This window comes from Myxocyprinus asiaticus, chromosome 1, assembly GCF_019703515.2.
Source record: "Myxocyprinus asiaticus isolate MX2 ecotype Aquarium Trade chromosome 1, UBuf_Myxa_2, whole genome shotgun sequence".
NCBI lineage: Eukaryota > Metazoa > Chordata > Actinopteri > Cypriniformes > Catostomidae > Myxocyprinus > Myxocyprinus asiaticus.
This window is the reverse complement of record NC_059344.1, coordinates 52,973,780-52,995,306: the sequence shown is the minus strand read 5'-3', so window position 1 is coordinate 52,995,306 and position 21,527 is coordinate 52,973,780. Positions and strand designations below refer to the sequence as shown.

General features: G+C 37.9%; 1 long non-coding RNA gene across 1 annotated transcript; it reads left to right on the top strand.

The window, feature by feature from the left end:
- Positions 1–13,790: 13,790 nt before the first annotated feature.
- LOC127441278 (uncharacterized) lies at positions 13,791–20,709 on the top strand. The gene is made up of 2 exons (XR_007897280.1): positions 13,791–17,328; positions 17,894–20,709. It is a non-coding gene; the product is annotated as an uncharacterized LOC127441278 (long non-coding RNA).
- Positions 20,710–21,527: the final 818 nt, after the last annotated feature.

Sequence of the window (21,527 nt, the reverse complement as noted above, 5' to 3'; positions counted from 1 at the left end):
AAAATTTGTTAGGCTCCTATTTCTTAGCAGTAGGCCTATAATTTAGAAATACTTTCAAAACAAATTTAGCTCATGGTGATGCTGTTTGGTGTTAGATGGGTGGTCAAGATGAACAATCACTTCCCTTTTACTCTGAATGAGAACAATAGTTGGATCTAATAAAGGCAACACAGTTATCAATATCAGCACACAAATTAATACAACAATTCCAATGGTGAACTTGAACCATCTGCTGGCCCACATCTGCTCCCAGGTGCGCTGATTATCTGCAGGGTCTGTGGGGGCTGATTATGACCCTACAGACCCCGCAGATGTTCCATCTTCACAGGTACATTTTCGTACCAGGCTTATAGTCTTTGACTTTTAACGGGTCTGATGGGGTTTGCAGTGGGACACGTGAATCCAGGTATCATGCTCTGCAATCTTAACCACAGTGTTTGTGGTCAGGACAACTTCGTATGGACACAACCACTTCAAGTTATGCCACGCCTTCCTCCACAGGTCCTCAAATCACTGCCCTGGTTCATATGAATGTAGTGACTCAGCATCTTGTCTGGTGATGTGGCCTTAACCTGTAAATGATTAGCTTTTGATAGTTCTGGTTAAAGACAACATACTGTATAATTTCCCATGCATTCCTTGAACTCATAAATAAAACACATCTCAACAAAATCACAAGACAATATCTATGATCTTGACATGATGTCAGCTCAATGAAGTCCATCATGATGTCATGATGAAAAGAATAATCAGGTGGCGTGGATGAAGATTGCTTACCTCACCATCCCACATTATTCGCTGCACATATGTGACAGTTGTGAAAAAAAAAAAAAATCTCTCTGCCACTGCTGTAAATCCTGGAGCTAACCAGGATGTCTCAATATATGTCATTATTAGCCCTTTTATTTATTTATTTTTTAGGCATGTTCTGCCCAATGGGCCCATTTTTTTAACAATTTGAATACAGCTGTTTTGGCTAAATGTTTTGGCAAAAAATGGCTTGTTTGCCTTAGTGTCCCTTTAGACACCAACTCACTCTCACAACCCCCTCTGACCAAGATTTTGTTTCTTGGTCAGTTTGATGGTTGTTGCGCATCGTTGGAAATCGGGCATGTAAAAGTCAAACCAGGCGTTGGTCGACATTTGAATTTATGAATATTATTTTTAAAGAATCTGCAAATTAGTTTCCTTTGAAACTTCATCACTGCTCCTTCGTGAAGAGTGCACGCTTACTGATTTCATTTTCTTTAGGAAATAACACATTTTTAGCAGTTGAGGGGTCAGCAGTTGGGGATTTAGGGTAGGTCAGGAGACTGATGGCATGGCACCAGGAGGTGAGAAGTTGTGGCGGGGAAGGGAGAGTTCATGGCACCTTGGTCGCTTAAAATCCCTTACCCAGTGGCTGGGTTTTCTGGACAGTGCCTGCTTCTTGTCAGCTTGCCAAACCCTCCATATCTCTGCTTCCCCTTCTGATCTCAGGATCAGTCATTTCCCTCTTAGAGGAACATAAAACATGCCTCACCTATGCAGGCTTTGGCATTAGCATTCTTCAACAATTTCACCCCTGTCTGTTTCTGATGGTGAGTTTCACTTCCTCTTCTTCTTCCTCGTGTCAGCTACCCCTCCCACCGCTCCCCTCAAGTCTTCTCTCTTTGTGAAGCAACAACAACAAAATTCTGTCTGTTCGTTGTTTTGAGGGACTATAAAAACTTGATTTTGTTCTTCTGTGAAATAGCATTTCTTTGACATTTTCCTGGACCAAGAGCAAAGTTTTATCTAGTCTACCACAACAGTCTCCAATATCAAGTTCACTTTCAGCAGTTTTTCATTGCATCTAAATATGGGAGTGTTGTAGAAAAAATAAAAATATATATATTTTTTTTATCTAACACAATTCAAATTCATTCTATTGTTCTTAAACTTAATCTCAATTTGAATTCAATTTAAGGCCATGGCAGTCTTTGAATTTTTATTTCTGAGGGATTTAAATTTCACAATTCCAATTTTTAAAATTTCAAACGTGCTATTCTTAATTTCGAAAGAGAAAGTGGAGTCTGGATTTTCCTCCTTAGCCGTCACGGGTTCACGCTGGCTCTGAATGTGTGACGAAAATTCTTCAACACAACTTCAAATCTTCTCATCTGAAGGAAACTCTGTGGCGGCTGAAGAGAGAAAAGCCCTCGAACTCCTGGCTCTGGGCTGCCAAATTGTCATGGAAATTCTAAATACTGACCCTGGTAGATTCAAGTCCCTAAATTACTTGCCTACCCTGCTGGTCTCCTAGTTTCCAGCTCACTGGTACCTTCCTCAGCACATTACAACTCAGCATCAGCATTGAGAGCTTGGCAGCGTCCTGCCCACAGACAATACTCACTCAATCCAAGAATCTTGTATTTCTGTCACTACACGCTAGCGATTTCACTCTAATACCTAATTCATATATCTAGACTTATGCTGCAGCATAATAATTCACCCAGACTTCAGTTTCTGCTTCGATTGTTTATTAGTATGCGGCCGGGTTTCTGTCAGACACAGCTGTGGAACTCACCCAAGAAAGGTTAAACACAAGCTTTTATAGATAATATTCCTGATACTTGTTTACTTTATTCTGATTGGATTTAGGTTAGTTAGAATTAGCTAATCATCTTGGCAAGAGATCAACATTATGAAATATAGTTTTTAAAAGAGAGTATGATGAAAATCCCAGTCATCATTAGCTGCATATTCCAGTACATAGAGTTCAACAATGTCAGGTTCACAGTTTCAGTTCACCTTAAAATATTCCACTTGCACTGACTGTTCTTTTGCTCCCTTTCTCAGCTACCTTTCATATTTAGCCCAAAATTTGCTACCACAATAGCCACATAAGACATAGTTTTAACAGTAGAATTAATGCAAGTGCCTTTATAAAACTATAAGCTTCACATTTCTGCCTTTAAACCCTCCAAAAATTGGCCACATTCACTTCAATTGTAAGTGCCTCACTGTAACCTTGATTTTATTTTATTTTATTTATTTATTTTTTAAAGGAGGGACAATTGTTAATCAACATTATGCCACAAATGCTGTCGATTGAGCTTAACTTGTATTGAACCTGGAATATTCCTTTAAGAGCTGCGCTGAGCCTGCTCAGAGTATCCTTAATTTATCTGTTTAAAGTTACCTTAAAACACTTTATTATTTTCAACTACCTTTTTTCTCTGGCAAATTAATATCCTTACCTTAATTTTACTCCTCTGCTTGCTCTAGCAACTTCTTTTTTCCTCATATTTTCTGACAGGTTTGGCAGATAACAGTAACTATGGCTAATTAAAAAGCTGATTAATCTTTATTATACAACAGTTAGTTCCAGCCCTTGAATCTGATTGGATGAGAGACATTTCATGAGTAGGACAACTGATGTCTCAGAACATCAGCACTCAGATGCTTTACTGTTTGTATCACTCTGCTTGTGTTCATGGCGTTCTAAAAGCAGCCAGATAAGAGCACTGTATGGCCCTACATCAGCACAGCTGTGATTTTTTGGGCTGCAGGTAATCACATTTAATAATTTTTAATAATTTTCTTTATTTATCACACATTATACATTTGCACATATACAGTGAAATTCTTTTTTTTCACATCAGTGCAGGGTCAGCCATGATACAGCACCCCTGGAGCAGATAGGGTCAAGGGCCTTGCTCAAGGGCCCAGCAGTGGCATCTTGGTGGTGCTGGGGCTTGAACCCCCAACCTTCTGATCAGTAACCCAGAGCCTTAACCACTGAGCTACCACTGCCCACAAAATCACTTAATCACTCTCTCTCTCTCTGTCTGTCTCAAACACACATCCTTGTTTCCCAAATTACTTGTTAGAAACAGCCCAAGGCTTCGTTTCAAGTCCTAAAGTGAAGTTTTTGAATTAGTAAAGGGGGTTTGTGCGCATCCTTTGAACTAGCAATGGTAGATCCTGATCTGTGGCATAAAAAGTAGTTCCAAGCACAAGTGTTTTTTTGTTGTTGTTTTTTTTTTTTTTTTTTGTCAGTCCTTAGTTTTCCTAATTTGTTTTTTTTTTACTTGTTCGTCGAACTGTTGTATAAAAGCAATATCACACTCGCAATCCTGCTGTTTGTCTCTAAATCAGACATGTAAGGCACACAGCACTCTTGCTTGTGTGATATTGCTTTAATATACAACAGTTAGTTCCAGTCCTCAAATCTGATTGGACAAGAGACGTTCCATGAGCACTGATGATCAGCACTCGGACGCTTCACTGTGTGTATCACTCCGCTTGTGTTCCTGCTGTTCTAAACTAAAGTGTAAGAGTAGTGCATATGTGTTAAGAGTTACTGTATATGTGTCTCTTACATGTATTTTTCTTTTTTTTTTTTTACATTACATATGTTAGCCAGCATGTGGTGGCAAAAGATCATTTTTGTGTGTAATATGAGCCAGTTAGGTGACGTGAAGTGAATCGCGTCAGCCAGTGTTTACATACAACAGCGCTCCATGATCGCTCGTATTACTATCTACACTACTAAAGCTAGGAAATAGCTTTAAACGGCTTTAAATTATCAACTTCAGCATTAAGGCTCATCACAGCTGAGAGGCACAACAGACTGATTAATTACACAAACTCAAGGCGCTTACCTCTTACTGGAGTTTCCACATTGGAGAGAAAGTACTGTTCAAAATGGCGGAGAAGATTGCGGTTTCTATAGTGAATGACTCTTGTGCACTGGCTACCGCGAAATAGGGAGAAACACCCCCGCTTGGACGGTTATTTTTCCACTGAGAAAGCTGATCTTCAGAAAGCTGACAGCATCTCTGCTTGGGTGTGGCAACAGGTAATCACACACGCTCCGTCTCTCTCTCTCTCTCTCTCTCACACACACACACACACACACACATCCATCCATCCATCCTTGTTTATCCAAAAACTTGGTAGAAACAGCACAAGCCGTGATACTATTTCTGAAGTGACATTTTTGAATTACTAACGAAGGCTTGGATGCATCATTTGGTTTGAATCAGCAACGGCAGATTCTGATCCGTCGCATAAGAAAGTAGTTCCATGCGCAAATGTGTTTTTATGACCTTACTCAGTTTTTCCTAATTTTTAAAAATTTACTTGTTCATTGAACTGTTGTATATAAGCAATATCACACTCGAAATCTTGCTATATGGCCCTAAATCAGCACCGCTGTGATTACCTATGGCACTCGGCCTGCGGCCGAATCACAGCAGTGCTGATGCAGGTCCATATCGCACTCTTGCTCGTGTGATATTGCTTAAAAATTGTCTTGCCAGAATCCAGACAGCTGTCCGTACTGCCCTGCTCTTTTTCTACAAGCAGGGAGTCAAGATCCCTCTTCCCAGGCATGACCTTCATGGTCAGCTACCCCTGACACACATTTGTCCTTTTCTATTTCCAGTGCCTTCTTTAATTAATGTGCTTAAGTGTATAAAGTATAGAAGAGCCAAGCTCTGTTTAACCATAGAAAGTCCTGCAGTGATGATGATTAAATTTTTATTGCAATTCCAAGAGTGTGTTGTTGTGTTTGAACTAAATGAACAGCATGCTATCACAGCTATAACTTAATTTTTGTGAAATGCTTAGATGATATTTATAGACAGCATGTAACAGGGTTATTTAAAACACAAATTCAATTATTCTTATGGGTTTGATTAAGTGAACTGCATTTTTACTAAACTTAACACTAGGGTGCTAGTCGATAACTGAAAGCCTTGAAAGGCATATTTTAATGTTAACTACACCATTCCTCAGAGATAAGGTTGACACTTTATTAGGTGCATCGACCCCTGCTTGTTATTGCAAATATCTAATCAGTCAATCATATGGCAACTCATATGAGTTCAAGCGGTTCAGTTGTTGTTGTTCAAACTAAATATCAGAATAGGGAAGAAATTTTATCTTTTACTTTTACCGTGGAATGATTCTTGATGCCAGACAGGATTGTTTATCAGCAACTGCTGATCTATTGGGATCTCTTTTCACACATAACAGTCTTTTGAATGGTGTGAAAGAAAAAACATCCAGTGAATGGCAGTTCTGTGGCCAAAAATGCCAGGTTAATGCGAGAGGTCACAAGAGAGCAGCCAGACTAGTTTAAGCTGATGGGAAGGTGACATTGAAATAACTGAAATTACCAAAAGTTACAACAGTGTTATGCTGAAAAGCATCTTGAAACACACAATGTCAATATGGATGGGCTTGAGCTGCAGAATATCTCCTGTCATCTAAAGATGGTGTGACACTAGCAGACTCAAAACAACTTGATTTTGGCTGAGAGTGTCACACATAAAGACTGTTTTGCTGAGATCTCACTCTCTTCAGTTGGAGGTGTAACATACTTGCCAATTAAGTATGGTGGAGGGGTGACAAACATACCAACTCACCGCTAGTCTCTCACTCTGATTCCCTGTCACGTGGAGCTCGCCAAAATAACAACAGGAGTACCGTGTGACCATAAACAATGGTAAAAGAGAGATTAAGGGTGTGATTTATGCTGTAACTTAAACTTGTGAATGTGTGTGATTGTGTGTTTATCCCCTTAAGGTTGGTTGTAGAACATGTATGTCCATAAGCAGCTTAAGTGAGTAAAAAAATACATTAAATAAAACAGACTGTTGTGACTCTGCTGTCTGATTTCAATAGTTATTTTAGTGTGGGAAAAACACTTGGTGACCGAATCACTATGGACTACATTCAACGTTTGTGATGATATGCAGCTGAGTGTGATGAAAATGTTCAGATAAGCATGGCATCTTGTTAGTTCTTCAGTAAAAGAAGCTCATTGTTCACTTGAAGAGAACACAAGAGCCCACCCTGGCAAAAGAACGATTATTTCTGTCATGTTGGATCTTTTTTCCTGTTGCCGGAACCATTAACTCAGCAGGGAGGCCCGACAGTCAAGTGATTAATGACCTCCCGCTGGCAGACGCTAATGCTTGCTTCATCCTCAGCCTGGCCACAGATTATGTAAATAAAGCTTTAGGGTGGCCACTTTAATAGTAAAATATGGGACACTCACTCAAGAGTTGTTGATGGAGGGGGAGGGTGGGGGGTGATGTGCTGGCTTACATTTTCAGATGGTCCCTTAATACAACCTACACAGATTTAGTACGTTTTAGCACAATTATTTTTTAGATGGTCCCCTAGCCACCATAGGCAAAATGTTCAACAAATATCAAGGTTAAATTAATGATCTTCAACGATTTTGCCATGATGCCACTGGACCAACATAAATATGGGAAAAATTGCATCTCGTATCGAATCAGTATCATTTCATCTTTAAATATAGGATGATCTCATATTTTATGGGATGGATGGCAACCTTATAAAGCTTACACCTGAAAATCACTGGGAAAATTGGCTAGTGTGGCGCGGGCTAAGGCAAAAGAAACTGAGGCTACAGTGGGCACAGCAGATGATTGGAACAAAAACATAACCTGGCCTGACAAATCTTGATTTCTGCTGTGACATGCAGACGGTAGGGTCAGAATTTGACATCAACAACTTAAATCAATGGGTCCATCCTGCCTTGTGTCAATGGATCATGCTAATAGTGTTGGTGTAATGGTGTAGGGAATATTTTCTTGGCACACATTAGGCCAATGGACCCTTTTCACAAACTGTAATAAATGATGCATTGTAGCTTTTATTTTGTGGTGTAAATATAGCAACTTTTTGAAAAGTTATTTAATGTACATTTATATCTTATACTTTGTGTTGTAATACCCTGGCATTAAAAAAATGAATCTATGACATTTGGAAAGTTTTATTGTGGTTGATGCAGAGGCGTAATAAGGAAATAATTAATATCTGATCCAACCTCCAGTGCTTTGTTTTACAGTATGAGGGATCTGGAGGTGCAAGATCTTCTGTTAATCCCCATTCACTGGTTTTGGCATGTAGGTGTGGTGAAGTAGGAATTGACCATGTAGGAAAAACCAGCAAACATGCTCACATATACTGTACTACAAATTGTAGAATTAAACCAACTACGCCAACCTGGGACTTTACCCAGGGAAATGATAACCCAAAAAGTGCACACAGGTACGTTACCAAGAAGAGGCAGAGAGACGTGGGCATCAGTACAAAAACAGAGACTTCACAAGGCTTTGGCTTACCGGTAGAAGTGTAGGCTAGTTGAGAGCTTATCTGATCCCCTAAAAAGCACTTCACTCACCAAAATACACACGCACACACACACACACACACACACACACACACACACACACACAGTGATAAATTGGATGCAAGTGGCAAGGCACGTCACTCAGGGAGGAAACACCACCACCAGGGAACAGAAATAGCTAGTCTCCCGACTCCAGAGACATTCAGCTACGAAAAAGAATGAAAACAGTAACAAAAAAGTAAAGGTTATCCAATGGACATGCAACAAACCACACTAATGTTTATAATATATACACATGCATCAGAATAAAGCTTTGAGATAGTGTGAAAGCTATTCCACAAAGCACATGAGGCATATCACAACACTGGCATAACACCAAGACAGAAACAAAAAGGCATAAACAAAAACATGAGCAAAACAGCTGTGGCATCTGTCAATGGTATCCTTGGACAAGATAAGCGCTCATAACCCTGCAGCCCAGGAGGAGAGAACACCCTCAGACATATGAGTCAAGCCTCAGAACTGGCGGCCACAAGACTGTGACACTCTCACAGGTGACATGTCTGAGACATTTTATACACAAGAGCATGGATGCTGATTGGTTAATCATAATCAGTCACATGATGGGTGTGACAAATCACTTTTACATGGAAGTGACATCCTATCCTGCTACATAGGAGCAAGAGCATATTCGTGGCATTGTCCAGAAGCTTTACCTGCACAGGGCAATGTGCTTGTATACTAATTATTGTTTGTGTGACCTGAGGGTTTGGCATTTGTCTCTTGTTGCCGTTGTGATGAGGTCAGTCCTTCAGCCATGTACTGTACATATGCTACCTGCAGAGTTTTTTTTAGCATAATGGATATAAATTTCTGCACTGAATTAAAAGTTGAGCCAAGATGATAAAATCTCGCTGGATTGTGAATGCATAATGAATACATCTAAGAGCAGCTCCATGGACAGGCTGCATGTCTGTCGCAAGCTGTATTCATCCAATCATTGTTAATGACCCTGCAAATATGCAAATAAGAATGTTAACCCAGGGTTTACATATGTACAGTGAAACTTTAGAACATTAATACCAAGTACAAATTATTAACCCTTATTATTAATTATTAAGTATTAACAGTGTGAAACATGAAGCAAGATAACCCAGGATTCCATTTACCCAGGGTTAAGGATGAGCCTGGGTTAACAATTTCAAGTGTGAAAAGCCCTTTTCTTTAATATATTTTTTTATTATTATTGTTTTAATTTTTTGTTCTTGGTCCCAGTAAGCATCTGGATTAGTCTAGATTCATTATACTTTAAAAATAAACAATAGAAGTCTATGATATGTCCTCTTCAGTGTTGGGTAACGTTACTTTTATAAGTAACTTGTTAGAATATTGCGTTACTCCTTAAAAAATAAACTTAAAAATTAAAAAGTGTTACATTACTTTTACGTTATTTTTGCTTTACTTTTTTCTCACAGCCACTTTCTCTTCTGCTATGCTATGTATTGAATACAAATAAGCCATGCATTGCATACAAGAGACATTACAGGTCATGATAGCTGCTGTACAACACTCATGTCAAAACAACATAGTAAATAAACAAATATTTAGAAAGTAGGTCTTAACGTCATATTTATTATAAAGAATAATATGAATATGTATGATTTGTTTTTCAATCAACATGGCAGCCAGTATGAATAATGAAGAATAACCACTGTCTTACCTAAAGCAGCAAAGTCCAACACTTGAACCTGCATCATAGATGTCATCGTGTGCTGTGCCCATCGACAATGTCAGTCAACTTAAGATGTTTTTCAAAAGTCAGGATAAAATTCAGTGGGGAATGCCAGCCTAACATGTTCAAGGAATGTGTCTGATAATAAAATTATATTTTTCTCTTAAGTCATCTCAGTGAACACATGTTTTGAGTTGATCCACAGTGTGTACAGACGCCACTGGTTGATCGCATACAACTTCTAAGGCACATGTTGATACAACTTAAATGGAATCGTATTTAATGCTACAAAAATGTCATAAAAATGGTTTGTTTCATGAATCAAACTACTTGTTTGTTATAAAACAAAAATGTAGAATCTTTTTAGAAACTAAGACATTTTCTCTGCATACACAATCGATGTAGAACATTTCTCAGAGCCACTGATCCAGAGTCAGCTTTTCTCATCCCATTCTCCCAGTTACGGGAAGCTGTAACATGGAGCAGTTCAGCTGCGTATTTCACACTTTGTATCATGTTGTGGCCAGTGGAAGACTAGTCTTATAATCCCTCTGCCTCTGCCTAAACGTGTTTACTGATTTTTTAATGCAGTGTGTAATAACACATGAATCAATTCACTCAACTGAATGCTGACCTCATATTATGCTAAAACACACAATTTTCCTGGCTTGTATAGCTAATGTTACTCAAAAAAGTATTCTGATTATGTAACACGTGTTTCTTGTAACGTGTTACACCCAACACTGGTCCTCTTTTAGATTTCTAAGTAAAGTTGTGTATACAGTATGTGTGTTCCTGAGCTTGTGCATGCACATCCTGTCTGTATACAGTATTATGCAATTAAATAAATTAAAATTAATAAAAAAATAAAATAAAAAAACTGCACTTGGAAAGAAATAAAAAAAGAAGGAGGGGAGCTATCCCTAATTTAGCAGGGTATCCAACTGTCATAACAGTGTATCTGTGATCTGTTCAGCAGTCTTAAAATAACCAGAGCAGATAACACTGACAGTCATCGGAGGGAAAGAGAGAGAGAGCTGTGAAGACAGTACCTGTGGACATATACTGTAGATCCAACAGCACCACTCATTATCTCCCTGTGTGCTCTCTTTCCTTTCCATCCTTTGCTCTGTACTCTTTCATTTTTTCCAGCAGTTTATTTTTTACCATGATGCTGGATAGTTACCATGATTTTTCTCTTTCTCACTCTCTTTTGCTCCCCCTTTCTTGCTATTTGTCAAGAATAATTGAGAATAATTTGTTAAACCATTGTGGCGGGCTAGGTTTTGGTGATGGTGATTTTGATGCCTTAGGTCAGCATCCACACACACACACACACAAACACATGTTGGTGCAGCTATCCTTATGAGAACTCTCCATAGACATAATGATTTTTATACTGTACAAACTATAGTTTCTATCACCTAACCCTTCCCCTAAACCTAACCCTCACAAAAAACTTTCTGCATTTTTACATTTTCAAAAAAACATTGTTTAGTATGTTTTTTAAGCGATTTGAATTATGGGGACACTAGACAAATCCTCATAAACCAAATTTATAGCATAATACCCTTGTAATTACCAGTTTGTAACCTAAAAAAAAATGTCCTCGTAAACCACCCAAACCCGCCCACACACATACACTCACACACAGACAGACAAACACTCACACACTCACCTGTATTACCTAAAGCAGCAAAGTCCAACACTTGAACCTGCATCATAGATGTCATCGTGTGCTGTACCCATCGACAATGTCAGTCAACTTAAGATGTTTTTCAAAAGTCAGGATAAAATTCAGTGGGGAATGCCAGCCTAACATGTTCAAGGAATTTTTCACTGAAGTCATCTCAGTGAACGCTTGTTTTGAGTTGATCCACAGTGCGTACAGACACCACTGGTTGATCGCATACAACTTCAAAGGCACATTTTGTTAAAACTTAAATGGAATAATTTTTAATGCTACCAAAATGTCATAAAAACGGTTTGTTTCATGAATCAAACTACTTGTTTGTTATAAAACATAAATGCAGAATCTTTTTAGAAACGAAGACATTTTCTCTGCATACACAATCGATGTAGAATATTGCTCAGAGCCACTGATCCAGAGTCAGCTTTTCTCATCCCATTCTCCCAGTTACGGGAGCTGTAACACGGAGCAGTCCGGCTGCATAAGTCAGTGAATTGAGCGAGTATTTCACCCTTTGTATCATGTTGTGGCCAGTGGAAGACTAGTCTTATAATCCCTCTGCCTAAATGCGTTTACTGATTTTTTAATGTTTAGTGTGTATTAACACATGAATCAATCGCGTTTCACTCAACCGAATGTTGACCTCATATTACACTACAACACGCAATTTTCCTGGCTTGTATTGCCAGATTGAAATGCAATGTCACAATGTAACAGTGGTGATTGGCTCTTTTACCTGCAAGGCAGGACTTCCTTTCTACATCCATTGACTGTTGGGTGCTAGATCTTCTTGGTTGGGCGTTCCAGTTTCTCCCATTCATTTAAATAGAAGTGACTCATCTCTTCTAACTAGTCTCTGGCCTCACTCTCTATAGAAGTACAATACCCATCATGCACTGCGTCTCCTCCCCGAAGTTTTTATACTTTTACTCCTGATTTCTTGCAATACAGGAAAAGAAGAGGTTTACAAAAGCAATGCATTACTTTATTTAAAAAGTAACTCAGATATTATGGTCTAAAATTAAAAAAAATATTGTGTTACTTTACTCATTACTCAAAAAAGTAATCTGATTACGTAACACGTGTTACACTCCTCTTTTAGATTTCTAAGTAAAGGTCTGTATACAGTACGTGTGTCCCTGAGCTTGTGCTATGTTTACAGTATTATGCAATTAAATAAATAAAATAAATAAAAAATAAAAATAAAACTGTACTGAGAAAGAAATCAAGAGGGGAGCTATCCCTAATTTAGCAGGGCATCCAACTGTCATAACACTGTATCTGTGATCTGTTTAGCAGTCTTAAAATAACCAGAGCAGATAACCCTGACAGGCATCGGAGGGAAAGAGAGAGAGCTGTGAAGACAGTAAGTGTGGACATATACTGTAGATCCAACAGCACCACTCATTATCTCCCTCTGTCCTCTTTTTCCTTCCTATCCTTTGCTCTGTACTCTTTCATTTTCTTCAGCAATTTATTTTTTACCGTGATGCTGGATGTGTATGACTTACTTTCTTATGCTAAACACAAATTAAGATTTTTAGAAGAATATCTCTGCTCTGTTGGTCCATACAATGCAAGGGAATGGTGGTCAGAACTCTGAAGGTCCAAAAAGCATATAAAGACAGCATAAAAGTAATACATATGACTCCAGAAGCTATATGATAGGTGTGGGTGAGCAACAGGTTAATTTAACCACTGGAGTCATATGGATTATTTTTATGCTGCATTTCTGTACTTTTTGGACCTACAGAGCTGAGATATTCAAAAAATCTTTGTCTTTGTTCTCAGAAGAAAGAAAGTCATACACATCTGAGATGGCATGAGTGTGAGTAAATGATGAGAATTTAAATTTTTGGGTGAAATAACCCTTTAATGTAAGCTGATGGAAAAGTGTTATGATGCTCTTACATAATCATTTATGGTAACATTTGATAATTTATATTCATAACTGTAAGATTATTCTTATATAGACAGGCCTGCTGGCATTCAGCCCTTTTCCTCTCTTTGATAATTAGAATACTTGCTATGATATGAGACTGCTTTGCATTTCCAAAAGAGTAAATTATCTTAAAATGTCAGCAGTTAGCAACATGCATAGACAGTAGAATTCCCATTTGTGCTTTTACATCTATTATAGCCTACATTGTGTGTGTGTGTTGGGGGGGGGGGGGGGGGTCAGGTTATCCCTGCATTGTGACACCAGCTAACTGTCCGCATGAGGAAAAGGGCTTAATAAATAAACTAAATAATGTCTGAAAAATCTAAAAAAAGTTTTCTGTGAGGGTTAGGTTTAGGGTTGAGTATGGTGATAGAAAATAACAGCTCAATCTAAAAACAATTAAAGTCAGTAAAAAGGGAAGTCTCCACCATGAAAGAAAAAGACAGGGAGAAAGTAATCAGGCAGCGCATTGTCAGATGTCACATGAAAATCCAGCTCAAAGAAGTAACACTATCAAAGTTCTGCTGAGCAACGCAAGCACAGCCACTTCTACCCAAAAATTAAAGATCAGCGATTTGTTAGTGTACCATTTATGCCTTTCAACTCTAAACTTGTGTTTTATTCATAGATTTTCTCATTATCCTGATAATACAGAACTGATAAACAGAAGTTTGACTACAGGAAAAATTATCTTGGAATTAACTTGTGTTGTCAGATATTCAGGTTAATTGAATATGTCAACAAAATGTTTAGTTATATCTGCTGTATACATTGGCCCGGCCGTTGTTTAAAGAAAGTTTCCCACTATGTCATCCTGTTTTCCATATTATGTGATTTAGAAAAGCAAGTTAAATACACATATTAAACAAATCGATTGTGCTTCATCGAGGAAACTAAAGTACATGTGATGGATGAAAAAGTGTTGGGGAAGGAATATTGAAGATATGACTGAGATTGTCATAGATACACATGATACTCCACAATAATTTCTTACTGACACTATCCATTTGTGTATTTGTGCGAGCATGCCTTTGGCACAACCTGGGTGATGTTGTCAGTTTGTAATTATCAGTGAGGATAGTTTATGATAGTTGTGTCAGATGAATACAATGCAGATGTAACAGACACTCTTCAGAAAACACAACAGAGAATAAGTCTGTAACAGTTACAGTGGTAGGAAAGAGGAAGGACTGGCTATTAGAGAGTGTATTTAGCTATAGTTTGGGGACAAAATCATCCCTGAACGTGAGCTGCGGCTGGAGCAAAGAAGACCTGAAGACCGGCAGGCTTTTTGGAGCTTGATCACACGAGGGGGCTGCGACTGTGTCTGCGACCCCGGAGCCCACACCGAATATCTCACTGGTTACTCTGGTTAAAATGGGCCCTGCTGAAGATCTAGAGGACTACCTTGATCTGTTTGAGAAGACAGCTGAGGTGTGGAAATGGCCGCTTGACCAGTGGGTGGCCCGCTACTGCCATTGCTGTCCGGGGAAGCACAAGTTGCGGTCCAACAACTCCCCGCCAATAACCTAAAGAGAGTCATAATGCAACAGGTCGGTCATAGTCCAGAACAGAGTCACCAATGCTTCTGTTCCCTGAGACTGGGAAGGCACGGCCGGCCGTTCGCCTTTGCGCAGCACCTCCGAGACGCCTGCAGGAAATGGTTGCTGGCTGAGGGGACCCGTGGCGCCCAGGACATCATAGATCTGATGACACTGGAGAAGGGGGGGGCAGGCTGGATGTTGCCGCCTGAGTCAGGCAGTGGGGGTATGTGGTGATGGGGGCATGGTCATGTGTCTGTTTGCGGGAGAGAGGGAGTGGTATGGCTCGTCAAGCTGGTTTACATGATTTCTAACAGATGTTTCTTGTTACAGTGATAGTGGGGAGAGAACTCAAAAGCAGCCAAAACACGCCAGAGAGCTGAGAGAGAACGACACAAGAGTGCAGCTACTGGTGTGCCTTATTGTGTGTTTTATTGTTTTATTGTGAAGCTTAAGATTTCGAGAAGTTTGTTAACTGAGAGTTTTTGTTACATTGAACTGACTGAAACAAGAAAAGCACTGAGAAGGTTGCATTCAGATATACTGAAGGCAGAAAATAAAAGCCTACCTGAAGCGTGCCACTGCTTCCCTGTCTCCTCCTTCCATACCTGAAACTTTAACGTTTGTTACACAGAGCAAATACTGTTTTGTAAAATATCTAAAGATGCAAAGAGTTTTTTAAGGTTCCCATGTAGATGGCCAAGTAAATGTGTGCACTCAATGGTTCATGAGGCTTTATGTGCTTATTGAACCATGAGACCGTATTGACTGCCACACTGCACTCTGTAGCCATTGCCCCATTAATTTAATTAGTGGAGTTGACCACTATCTAGTCTGGGATATTTAAAATCTAATGAAAATTCAGTTCTAATGAGATTTTAAGATTTAATTAATGTTAATAAATGCAATCAAATTACTTTTCTCCCATGTGCATTCCTTAATAAATACCTAGTCATTGTAAAGGCCCCAACATTCTTACAGAGAAGTTCTTCTTCATTCTTTGTTCAGATGTAAGTTCGAAAACAGCTGAGCTTAAGACACCCACCACCAGAAATACATTTAAATATGAGGACGCTCAAAACTATCAACTAATATGACATCAAAATGTGTTATCAATGACTTCATGCCTCATTCTATGAGTAGAATTCACACGAGATCAGTACAAGCTGTTTTAACTACTCAATGATGATTTCAATTAATATATATATATATACAGTATATGCAGTGGATAATGTATAATTTGTAATGTTTACATTGTGCATTCATGACGCTAATGCACGTTAAACATGGCCATAAAATGCATTGATTACACTCTGTTATTGTAATTTATGATAAAACTGATCATGTGTGTGTGTTCATGTTGACTGATCTTGATTGACTGAACAACCTAAACAGAATTAGCTGTCGGCCTCAAATTAGGTGGAGCTCCAGGTCACACCTACCGATGAGGCAGTAAGAAGGTATTTAGCAGCCGGTAAGAAGTTTTCCTGAAAGTTGGTCCGGCAAGCTGTTACAAAAACCCCTTCACTTTGGCCAGATTTTATTCTAACTGATGTTACACCCGTTCGTTTGCAGGGGCCTTTACTTTGAAAAAACAAAAACAAAACAAACAACAGTAATATTTTAACAACTACTTAATTACCTTCATTTTTCATCATCTTTGGGGATCATCTCATGTCTTAACCCATTATTGTGGAGATTCCAACCTGGTCTCATAAAATCACATGACAATACATACATTTTTGCAAAATGATTTTTACTTGGCTCATTGTACATATCATAGCAGTTTCCTGGTGAAAAGAACACTAGAGGCACTACAATGACTTTTTTTCCCTTTCACACAAATCAAGAGTAAAAGGGCAGATTATCAGTTCATAAAAACATACTTTTCGTCCTGTTCCACACACAATGCCATCTTGTGACATCTAAATACTTTTACTATAGTGCATGACTTTTTTAATTTTGTTTGTTTGTTTGGCTAAATCATGGCCTGTTGTTTGGTCAATGCCAGCTTACTGGTAGCAAACTTGATGTTTCTGATGTTGAGAATCTTGATGTTGGCTGTTCATCCCCAAGTATTTTAAACCTTTGTTTATGTTTGCCTCTCGAAGCTGTTACAGCATTGTAAATCACCTGCTCTCTCTCTCTCTCTCTCTCTCTCTCTCTCTCTCTCTCTCTCTCTCTCTCTCTTTTTTCTTTTTTCTTTTTTGCTTATCAACTGTATCTGTCGTGTAACTGCATTGCCGGCTTCGGCATGGTCTGACCAGCCACCTTGCTGTTCTGGTATGTATGCTGATTAGCATTTTTAATTGTCACAGTTTCTTTCTGTGTTTTGTAATATTTGTTTTGTTTTAAGGTGGGCTTGTTGACCTGCTGAAGCATCTCATCTGTGGCTAGAGTTGTGGGGTTCGCCTGTTGTGTTCCAACTGACCACTGCTGTTTTGTTTTATGGTTTAATTTTCATTTATTTATTTTTTTATTTTGTTTTAGTTTTCTTGTTTGAAGCTGTTCGAGTTAAACCAGCTTATGCTAGTGCTTTTGTTTGTTTGGCTGACGAATCTTGTCAGATAATGTATTTTATTGTTTGTTTGTTTTTTGTGATTTAATGTTTGTGTTTATGTACTTACACATGCATGTGTGCTGTTTGTTTGCTGTTCCTTGTTATATTGCACTGGTGAGTTGGGCTCTGATTTGGGCCTAATTTAGCCCTAAAGATTTTACTACCCATTGTAGAGTTTTTCCAATTGAATGTTTGCAATACAGTGTCCAATTGTTATTTTGACTTTATATTTTGAATGTTAAAATCTGTTTTGAATGTTAACTTCGGTTTTGTTTTTTCTTTTTTTAGGAGCTGGGTGCTTGAGACAGGGAGACAGGCTTCATCTCTGTATCTGGTGGTGGTTTGTTTCACTGCATGCTGTGCTCTTTGCCATTTTTTTGGTACTCAAGTTTGTATGCGTGTGAGCACGTGAGATTTGTGGTGTTTTCCAGGACAGATAGTGTCTCCTATTAGCCACTCCCTGCTGGTAAGCCACAGCTCTCTTTAGTTTTGTGGGTTTCAACTGAATGTGTTTTACTGCAGATTTGAAAAGCCCAGTCTCACACCCCTCTCCCACTCTGATCTTCAAACAACAAGTGAGTTACTGTACAACCCTTACTGTACATCCCAAGAAACCTCAGAAAAACAGCTGATTTAAAAACAGACTTCAGACGCTTTCATTGTGTCTAACTCCCGCAAGCGAGTTCCAATTAGAAGTGATCGTCCCTATGCCCTATTCCCCTCAAATACAATTACCTTTCAGCCACACTTAAAAATCCATACATTTCATTACATACAGTAGATAAAAAAATATCAAACCAAGTAGAATTTACAAACAAATTATGGTAGACATTTTCTCAGAGTTAACTTCAATTTTTCTGAGCCATTTTAGGTGTCAGAGTAACCACAGGTAGAGTACATCACATTATCCATGGACATGTTCCACTAAGATTGACAACCAGAAAGTTTACAAATGTATTGCTCTTCATTTTGAACAGTACATTTTTATTGTTATTATTTTTTAACCTAACAAAAGTAAATGTCATGTGGTTTGATATTTTATTATCTAATGCAATGACATTTATTATTTTTTATAAATTAAGATCCATATACTAAGGGGCCACTGTATGCACCATCTATAAATATTACACTTTTTCCACTGTGTAAAAGAACCAGTCACATATTTAAAAAAAAACAAAAAACAAAAAAAACAAATCACTATTCAGAGTGATAACTTGGCCTTTAGCTATTTCTTTTATCCAAAATGACTTCAGGTACAGCTATTACAATGCTCCCCTGGAGCAACCCATAGTTAAAAGCATGGCTTCACAATGGTGAAACTTTCTGTATTTTCCTTGCAGGGTTTGATCCTACATTTCCTTTACCTGCCAGGCTTTTAAAAACTAGACTGCACTACCCAAAGTGAAATAGTAAGAAGTTGTTACATTAAATATCATCCTGTCTAATAAATGTATGGATGCAAACTACCCTAATTGATATCCTTTGGACATGCTTCTGAAAAAAAGAAGAAAAAAAAAATGGCAGTGATTTAAAAGTGCCAAGATATGGAGTGAAGATACGGTATGATCATTTTCAAAGTGGAAAATAGGGTTGTGCTCAAGGAATTTGGTAAAACATGAGCCTAGCCATCTGCATTTCTTGTACAACTTTTTTTTTTAAAGGCATGGAGATAAGAACAAAATTCTTGACCTTTTTCAGTTTGAGCTCCAGTAAAATGTATAGATATACATCCTGACAATGACTATTTGCATATGTAACAGTTCAACATTGTTTTTTGAAAGAAGTGTATCATATTTCAGTATTTCAGTTTTTACTATAGTAGTTATATACAGTATAAAGTGGGTTATATACTGTTTGTTGTGTATTTGTACTGTCAATTATTTTTTCAATCCAGAACTTGATTATCTAAGATCACAGATCTTGCCACACACCTACACTCGAGTACTTCACCTTTGAACCACCAACCTCCTACACTCTGTCTACACTGAATGTGAGTGGCGTAGAGACATGTGCACATGAGTTAAGTAGTCCCTAAATGCTTGACTATGTCCATTCCTCCAAATATAATAAAATGCAGTAAAAATACAAAATTGGTAATTTTTTTATGTAAACATTAGGTGCAACATTCCAGCATGGTCAGTTTAGAAAGAAATGATTAAAGAACAATTTAAGAGATTTAATTATTTCTTTACAAACAAACAAAATAGAAATAAATTAATTAAAAATTAAAAGGCAATGAAAGAATGTAAAATTTAGGCTACATTCTTTCATTGTACCGGGTTTCCACAATTCTCAAGTGCGGTGCCTAATCGCACAAATGCTAACTGAAATGCAAACATGTCATGCCTTTGATTAAAACGTTTTTCATATGAATATTTTCATGCTTGGTACCTAAGTCCTCATTATGGGTTTTGCATTAGCATTTCATCTTTGCGATTGTGGCTTTTTTTAAAATTTTATTTTAAATACAAAATGGAAGAAAAAAAAATATATGTGCACACACACATAAACAAACACACAAACACAAACAAAAGTGAAATGTTTTGCATGATCGCCTCCAGAGCCTGCAGTGACTCCAAATTCTTTTAGGTTGAGTATATTCTGCTTGACCTTGTAGTGAATGAAGCACACACACTCGCAGATACTTTTCAGAGGCCATAGTGTTAATATGAGAGTACGCTTGTCCGTGAACTCTTCAGCTCTCTTACTGTCTCCATAGCAACGTGACTACAGAGGATATACTTGATTCTTCATAAATGCAATTCCAGGATATGCAATAAATATCACACTCACTCACAAGCACAAACCTACATATGCACATACCTGTACACGTGTTTGCATGCCTCTACTCATATACTGTATGTATTGGTCTTAGCGCTTTTCTTAGATTAACTCACAAGAGAATGAAGATGTGCTTTAATTGTTAGTACAGAAATTGCAGCCCTGATTATTTTATGTATTCTTAATTGTATGCTTTTGTACTTGAGTGTTTAAGTATATATGGAATGTACAGTATGTGTTGTGTGAGTATATCAGCTTCTTAATTCTTTTGAGGTTCTTTGTCTGCACTGCACTTTGATTAAACGATGAAAAATGTGCCATAATCTTTTACTGACCCCTCTCTTTTCCTCTAGGAGACAATTTAAACTCAGTATAAACCCACTGACACAGACCTGTTCTTGTCTTTTTGGGCCTGACATTCTTACTGTACATATAGACATAAAATACTGAAGGCTTACACTGCATAATCTCATTAGCTGCCTTTATTAAGATGAATTAGTGGTAATGAATACCTTTCCTCATCAGAGCTACTTGACTTGCCTAGCTTCTCTGTTCTACCGACAGGCGATCCAAATCAGTCAATGCAATAATTTTTCACAGACCATCTAAGTAAATTGAACCCATGGATTGGGTCTTCGTGTGCAGAGCATCCTAGATATAATATGAATTATGACTTGTCATTCATACTTGATCAGCATTTCTGTTGTGTTTCTTCTTGAATACAGGCTTAAATAAGCCACTGAAAAGGATTTAAATTCACAAGAGCAAAAGACATTTTTGATGCTGAGGCAAAGTAATGCATTTTATGGGGTATATTTTAGGTCAAACTGGTTCTCGTTCACTAAAAATTGTGTACAAGTCGGATGCCCGATCTCGAGGATCACTTCACTGGTTATTTTACTTACGCTATCTATAGCAGTTTTCTCACTTGAGAGCATGTTTCGCAAGGGTCACTTAATTATTCAATGTCTAATCATATAATATACGGTATAAATATATTTTAATCATGTTTAAATAGTACACTTTAAATTAGGGTTTCCTTTATAAAGGGATTCATTAATAACTAATAACTCATCTACAAATGTATTATATATCATTTATATGCAGTTATAACAACATGAATAAAAAGGTTGACTTTCAT